At 37.4% G+C, this 8,705-nt stretch overlaps 1 long non-coding RNA gene across 1 annotated transcript; it reads left to right on the top strand.

Moving 5' to 3' along the window:
- The first annotated feature begins 6,449 nt into the window (after positions 1-6,449).
- On the top strand, positions 6,450-7,457 carry LOC149822431 (uncharacterized). Its single transcript, XR_016426223.1, has 2 exons — positions 6,450-6,521; positions 7,279-7,457. It is a non-coding gene; the product is annotated as an uncharacterized LOC149822431 (long non-coding RNA).
- Positions 7,458-8,705: the final 1,248 nt, after the last annotated feature.

Consider the following 8,705-nt stretch of genomic DNA (forward strand, 5'->3'; position numbering starts at 1 on the left):
GATGTTTTTATTTTATTTGAATAAATTACAAAAGCCTGTGCACTCTGTTTGCAAAAACTAGCTCAACTTTTAGATTATTACATTGTAGTGCCTGCTTATCCATGATAAAATTCAATAGCCACTTGGTGTATAAAATTACTCCTTTTCCTTCATTGTTAATATCCACTCTTACGTTCTTTTGTTATTGGAATAAGAGATAAATATTTTAACCTTTTTTTTTTCTAACCATATATGGCCAACCAATTAGTTTATAAACAGGCGTGTCCTTTTTATAAATCATTTGTTTAGAGTGAGTTTTTTTTCATGGTGACTTCATTTTAAAACATCATTTTTTTTTTGCAGATTTCTCAACAGAACTCGCTTGTGCCCCGCCACCGGTGGTAAGTAAGTGACAAAAACAATGCAAATCGGGTAAATACCCGTGGTGAGTAAGTGATGCAAGCGCATCACATGTTATTTAATTTATTGAATGTAACACTTTATTGTTCACACACTCACTTAGTTGTTGATATGTAGGACTGCTTTGTTGGAGTTCGGAGATCATGCTGAGCATGATTTTAATGTATGAATATGGAAGTGTTCTTATTTTTGGAGTACGGAGTCCATGCTATGCATGGTAGTAGTTAGTGGGATATTGAAGTGTGTTTGCTGCAGGTACATGTTTGACATTTGTTTGATATGAATTATTTCGATGTATTGCAATGTTTGATGTGATTGTATCCATGCCTACATGTAGTTACTTTCAATTTGATTATGTCTTCCATGTGAAATTGTATACTGAAAGCATGCTTCAAATGAATGTATCGTGTCATGAATAGTTTGCACATGAAAATATTAAGTTATCAATGCATGCATCATAATTCTTGTGATTGTATGACATCATATATTGCATGATAAATTTGATATTTTCTTCATCATAGCATTCTGATGGTTCTCTTTTAACTGGTTAGGATACTATTCGTAACATCATACGACAGAATGACTGCAAACCGTGAATGGATGTACCGTAGGATAGTGGACAATGAGTTATCGCATGAATATATGGATGGTGTCGACAGTTTTATTGAATTTGCAACGGCAAGTGTCAGTACGGTAGATCCCACAGGTCGGATTAGGTGTCCCTGCAAGATTTGTAAGAATAATCGATTTGTAGAACCTCATGGCATTAGACATCACCTATACAGGAAGGGTTTTGTGAGTGATTATCAGAACTGGATGTTTCATAGAGAAGAATTTAGAAACGATTTTGATGCACGGGTGAATGTGGTGCACGATAATCCATATACGAATTTGATATTTGATGCTGCAGGAACATAACTGGGTTCTTCTATGAGTTCTAGTGATGTAAGAATTGCCGTAGATGAAGAATCACCAAACGATGCAGCTAGTAGATTTTATGATTTACTTAGAGATGCTGATGAGCCACTTTGGAACGGTTGTGAGAGTCACACTATCTTGTCTGCAGTTCTTCAACTAATGAATTTGAAGTTCGAGTATAATTTGAGTCAATCATGTTTTGACCGTTTGTGCATGATTGTGAAGAGTATGTTGCCTAAAGATGAGAAATTGCCACAAAATTTCTATCATGCGAAAGTTATGATCAACGCTCTAGGTATGGGTTACAAAAAGATTGATGCTTGTCCAAATCACTGCATGTTGTATTTCAAGGAGCAGGAAAACGACATATCATGCCCGTCATGTGGGCATCCTCGGTTCAAGCCAAAGACAAGAGGCAATGGTAGCACGAGATCAAAGGAAGTTTCATACAAGTCGCTCCGCTACTTTCCTATCACTCCTAGATTGCAGCGATTGTATATGTCTTCAAGAACAGCTAAACACATGAGATGGCATGCAAATAAAGTTCGACACGATGAAAACAAGATCACGCATCCTGTTGACGCTGAAGCTTGGAAGCACTTTGATCGTACTCATCAGAACTTCGCAATGAAAGTGCGAAATGTTAGACTCGGTCTATGTACAGATGGATTTAATCCATTTGGGGGTAGATCAACTCCATACTCATGCTGGCCAGTATTTGTAACTCCATACAACCTTCCACCAAGCTTGTGTATGAAACGTCCAAATCTTTTCTTGTCTCTGTTGATCCCTGGTCCGACCTCACCTGGCCAAAATCTTGATGTATATCTAAGGCCATTGATTGATGAATTAAAAGTACTGTGGGATGACGGTGTTACCACATATGATGCCCACAAAAAACAAAATTTCAACATGAAGGCCGCTGTTCTATGGACAATCAGTGACTTCCCTGCATATGGTATGTTATCTGGTTGGAGCACACATGGGAGGTTGGCTTGTCCGTACTGCATGGAGGATTCCAAAGCTTTTAGATTGAGGCATGGAAGGAAGCCTTGCTGGTTTGATTGCCATCGTCGATTTCTACCCAGCGATCATCCGTTCCGACGTCAAAAGAATGCATTTACAGCAGGCACAACTGAAACGGAAGGTCCATCCTCAAGATTGTCTGGCATAGAGATTCTAAGAAGATTGCGATACTTTCCAGATGTATTAACAGATGCCCGCAGTCCTACACCCTTCCGTGGATTTGGGAAGGATCACAATTGGACGAAAAAATCTATTTTTTGGGAACTACCGTATTGGCCGACCCTATTGATACGACATAATTTGGATGTGATGCATGTAGAGAAAAATGTGTTTGATAATGTGTTCAATACAGTAATGAATATTAAAGGAAAAACGAAGGATACTCCGAAGGCCCGTATGGATTTAAAATTAATATGTAAAAGACCAGAATTGGAACTCAAAGAGTATAATGGCAAACTACTGAAACCAAAGGCGAAGTACATGCTCGGACCTGATCAAATAAAACATGTATGTCAATGGTTGAGACAACTGAGATTTCCAGATGGATATGTCTCTAACATTGCTCGGGCTGTGAAGATTGACGATGGACAGTTATATAGGTTGAAGAGCCATGATTGTCATATCTTTATGCAACGATTGATACCCCTAGCATTCCATGATATGTTAGACAAACCTAGTATTGTCTGTGTTGAGCGGATTTTTCAAAACATTGTGCGCATCGGAGGTCGTTGTATCAGATGTAAAGAATCTCGAGGACTTTGTCATCACCACTGTTTGTTTGTTAGAAAAGATATTTCCGCCAGCATTTTTCGATGTTATGGAACATTTGATCATACATCTGCCATATGAACTAAGGGTTGGTGGCCCTGTGCAATATCGATGGATGTACCCATTTGAAAGGTATATGTTTTTTTATATTTGTCTCTTTAATGACAGATATTTAAAATTTGAAATGTATATTCTTGTCAGATGCATGTTCGACCTAAAAAAAAAGGTTCGTAATAAAGCAAGAGTAGAAGGCTCTATTTGTGAGGCATACACTTTAGAAGAGATTTCAAATTTCTCATCTATGTACTTCGAACCTCATATTCCAACACGTTACACATGCCCGCCCGTAACAATGATGGAGAACAAGTAACTGTAGCTGACAAGCTGTCGATATTTCAACCACTTGGGCATGCATTTTGTAGTTGCCGATCAAGACTATTGACAGATCGAGAGCAAGATGCAGCACACATCTATATTCTTTTTAATTGCTCAGCGATCGACCCATACATCGAGTAAGTATATGTATATGCAACTCAATTATAAATCCTTTTATGTTCTATATGTGGATACATGACTCGGTAATATAAGTATTTGTGGTTTGCAGACGATTTGATTTGGAGTTGCAAAACGAAGTTTCACATCTCACTGATGCAGAAGTACAAAAAGAACGTGAAACTAAGTTTGTGGAGTGGTTGAAACAGTTGGTAAAGAAGCTAACATAAATTTTGTACTTATAAACAACACTAAGTTACTTAATTGATCGTGATCACAATCATTGTTTATGTTTGTGCGTAGGTTCGCAATGGTGATGTTAAAGATCAAGGAATATGTGATTTAGAAAATGGTCCGACAAAAGTTGTGCAATGCTACAACGGGTATATCGTAAATGGTTATTGATTCCATACAAAAGACTACGGTATAAACAAATCAACGATAAATAGTGGCGTGTGTGTCAAGGGTAGCAGCTACGGTGAAAATGAACATGATTACTACGGTGTTATAGAGGAAATAATGGAGTTGACTTACTTAGGCATGAATAACAGGGTTACGATATTCAAGTGTCATTGGTTTGATCCAACTGCAATAAGACTCGACAAAGCTTCAGGCATTGTGGAGGTGAATCATAAATCCAGGTTTGGAACATATGAACCATTCATATTAGCCTCGCAAGCTCAACAAGTTTATTATACTTCATATCCGAGTATAAAAAAGTCAGATAGAAATGAATGGTGGGCAGTTTGCAAGGTGAAATCCAAACTATAGCCCGAGTATGATCAGTTACAGGAAGATGAGTTAGCTGAAGACAGTGATTACTATCAATCAGATGATGTCTGTGACTTCGCTTATGGTCACGATGTTGCGCATGATATGCATGTCATATCTCCATTGGCCGATGAAACATTCATAGAGGAATGTGATCCAAATGATGTACCAAGTGGATGGGCAAACAATGAAGAAGAAGAAGAAGAAGAAGAAGAAGAAAGTCAAACTAGTGACGAGGAAGAATTCTCAAGCTTGTGAGCAAAATCTTATACTACAAACCTCTATTTAAATGCATTGTAATACTTGATGTGAGTTGTATTGCAATACTTGGTGTGAATGATTAAAATTTTTATTTGAATGTATTGTAATACTTGATACGAATGATTCAAATGCATTGTAATACTTGATGTGAATGATTTCAATTATCTGAATGTATTATAATTTATGCAATTAACGAATGATTTGAATTAGTGCAATACTTGATGTCAATGATTTGAATTATTTGAATGCATTGCAATGCTTGATGTGAATGACTTGAATGCATTGTAATACTTGATGTGAATTATTTGAATGTATTGTATGACATATGTTATTTGTTAGAATATGGTTCGTGGAGGTTATAGTGGTCGCTCATCCAGTAGTAGCCAGGCTCAACCTTCATCTTCACGGGCTCCTGTGATATGTATATCATATAACTAATTAGATGCTTGATTAGTTCAAATGCACATTCTGAGAATTTCTAATGTATTTTTTTACAGATGATGTTGCGCCTGTACACGACCCACCTACACCAGTTGATCACACAAGTCAACAGCCAACACAGGAAACAGGGTCTTCTCACACTGGCACAAGAAGACTCATTCGAATAGTGTATATCGATAATCGACCATAAGTATTTTGTTTTCAATTATTGCATATCTTTTAAATATTTTATATTGATATTTACTGTGTAACAATTCATGTGCAGCACGAGGTTTGAGCCACAAGAAGTAGTACGAGAGATTAGGAATTCACTTCTTCAACATCTACCAGGACCAGTTGCTCAATGGAAAGAGTACCCAAAGGAGGTGTTAGACAGATTGTGGTCCTCATTCATGGTATACAGTTGTTCCTCATAGTTAATGTGTTTCATATTTAATTTATTTAAGCAATGTCTACTAACTTTCTGAAAATATTTGTAGGCTTCGAATCGCTTCGCAACTACGGTGGAAGAAAATGATGCAAGGAAGGTGTGGCAGAAGGTGGCTGCCAATCGATTTGCAGACATGCTGCACACTATGAAGACTGCAGCAAAAAAAGCATCTGGCGTAGTAGATGATCCATTACTGTGGAAGGGCCATGGTCCTATTACTATCAGGAGAGATTACTGGGATGAAATGTGCGATAAGTAGGCGGGAGATGCATTTAAAAATCGCTCTGCGAAGGCTTCACAAAATCGATCGAAGATGCCCGAAGCCCATCTACACACAGGTGGATCTAAGACATTTGGGAGCCACCTAAATAAAATGGTAACTCATCAATATATAATATTAATTTTATAAGTATTGTTGCAAACTTGTGTACTAAATCTTTTGTCATTTAACTTCGCAGGAAGCAGAAAAAGGAGGCAGTGTACCATATAAGGATGTGTTTGTAGAAACACATAAACGGAAGACCACGGGAGTCTTCGTATCAGAGAAGGCAAGAACAACAACGGTATGTATTAATTCTATTAATAATCATTGTAATATATATGCAAGCTATCATAATGTTATCATTAATTATTAATGAATACTTTAAACATTATTTTGTAGGAGGCATATAAGCAACAGATGGTAGAGCGATATGGCAAAGACGCTACTCAGCATCCATCATTTGATCCTACAGCATGGGTGACTGCAGCAGGTGAACCCAAAAAAGGTCGTGTGTTCGGGTTTGGGAGTAATATGAACACTTCACCAGTTATTGGTTCTTTCAGTTACGGCTCACCAACTTCTTGCGCCGATATAAGCTCCAAGCAGCCGACTATTCTTTCCGGTGATGATGTACGCGAGATCATTAATGAATCACTGAATAACTACTTTCAATACACCGTCGCCCCCTTTCTCCGAAATGAGATCAAGGCCGCTGTTCAGGATAGGGGATCTTCGATTCCAGGTCCCTCTCAGGTATAATCACATATATAGTTTTTTTGACTGTCTTAAAGCACATCTGAGCATGGTAGAATCACATATAGAGTTTTTCTAGATGCCTTAGAACACATATGAACATGCTATAATCACATATTCAATTTTTTTACTGCCTTAGCACACATATGAGCATGATAGAATCACATATAAAGTTGCTTTGCCTGCCTTAGAGCACGTATGAGCATGCTATATTCAGTTTTTTGACTGCCTAAGAACACATATGAGCATATTATAATCATATATTCTGTTTTTTGACTGCCTTAGCACACTTATGAGCATGCTATAATAACATATAGAGTTTTTTTACTGCCTTAGAACACATATGAACATGTTATATATCATTTATGATAGAATCACATATAAAATTTTTGGCTTTGCCTGCCTTAGAGCACATATGAGCATGCTATATTCACATATTCAATTTTTTTACTGCCTTAGCACACATACGAGCATGATCGAATCACATATATAGTTTTTTGCCTGCCTTAAAGCACATCTGAGCATAGTAGAATCACATATAGAGTTTTTTTAGATGCCTTAGAACACATATGAACATGCTATAATCACATATTCAATTTTTTGACTGCCTTAGCACACATATGAGCATGATAGAATCACATATAGAGTTTTTTTATTGCCTTAGATCACACATGAGCACATGATAGAATCACATATAGTGTGTAATTTATTTCATTATATTTTGTTTATCAATACTGACTGTTCTTTTCTTGTGTAGGCTGCTAGCGATAATCAGGGTAGTGGAGCTGAAGGGACAGATAAAGACAATGAACAAGAAGACACACAAAATCTTGGCGATGATTAGAGGACTGTGTTGAAGAAGTTCTATTTTTTTTATTTTTCCTAATTGTAATTGTTGAATTGTAAATAATTAAACTTCTTAATTTTAAGGTGGAACGATTAATTGTTGTAGATACTTGTTATATGAATTTTTTTGTGTGGTTTGTTTTTTATTTACAGGAAATATAAATTGTACAGGAAATAGAAATTGTACAGTTCTCGGTAATTAATTTTCAAATAATTTTTTTTTAATTTTTTTTCGTGTTTGCGACGGATTAGCAACGGAACCATCCGTCGCTATTCATATTAATCTAGCGACGGAATTAAATCCGTCGCCAAGCCGTGGTCGCCGTTTAGTACCGGCGGATTGGCGACGGAATATAGCGCTCGTTATTCCGTCGCAATTAGTGACGGACCTGGCGACGGAATAATTCTGTCGCCAGTTAGCTTCGAAATATTTGCGACGTAAGCATACTGTCGCCTCGTTGTCGCTAATCCGTCGCTAACAATGTTAGCGACGGATTAGCGACGGAATATGGTCGTCGCTAATCTACTACTTTGTTGTAGTGACGCCACAGTACAATGCATTCATGGTTTTCGCATTCAGTGAAGCAGTCTTCTTTTCATCATCGGTCCATCGGCTGAAATCAGTTGATGGAGTTTGGTACTTTTCTGAAATAATTCTCCAGATATCGAGATCCATGGATTGCAGGAATATTGTCATTCTTACTTTCCAGTATCCATAGTTTGTTCCATCGAAGAGAGGAGGACGAACGGAGGAGCTTCCTTCTTTGTGCTGAGATGTTGTAGTTGCCATGCTATTTGATGGTCAAATCAAAGTAATAGCAAACCTGTGCTCTGATACCAAATGAAAGTGCACTAGGATCGAGGCAACGAGCACTAGAGGGGGGTGAATAGTGCTTTTAAAACTTTTCTGTGGAATATTGAATGATTTTGCAAATCTCAAAGAAAACACACAAAGAACACAAGATTTTATCTTGGTTCGGTCAAACCCGACCTACATCCAGTCCCCAAGCAAAACCCGCTTGAGATTTTCCACTATCAACCTTGTAAACTACAAAATCACACAGACCATAACCGGTCCCACTTTCAGTAACAACCCAACTGAAAGCAAACAACACCTTTACACCAAGGAGTCCTTCTTTTTACAGAAAAGAAATAAGAACTTACAATACAACCTATGAGCCTTCCTTTTGAATGCAAATGAGATGCAATTGGCTTTTGAGGTTGTTGAAACACTCTACTCACGAATTCACTATCTCTCAAAGTGATTTGAGTAAAAAACTGAAGTGAAAATATCACGTGAGTGAGAAAACAAATACTTGAATGAATAGGAGTGAAAAG

The sequence above is a fragment of the Nuphar pumila genome, chromosome 11 (assembly GCF_984573655.1).
Source record: "Nuphar pumila chromosome 11, dmNupPumi1.hap1.1, whole genome shotgun sequence".
Taxonomy (NCBI): domain Eukaryota; kingdom Viridiplantae; phylum Streptophyta; class Magnoliopsida; order Nymphaeales; family Nymphaeaceae; genus Nuphar; species Nuphar pumila.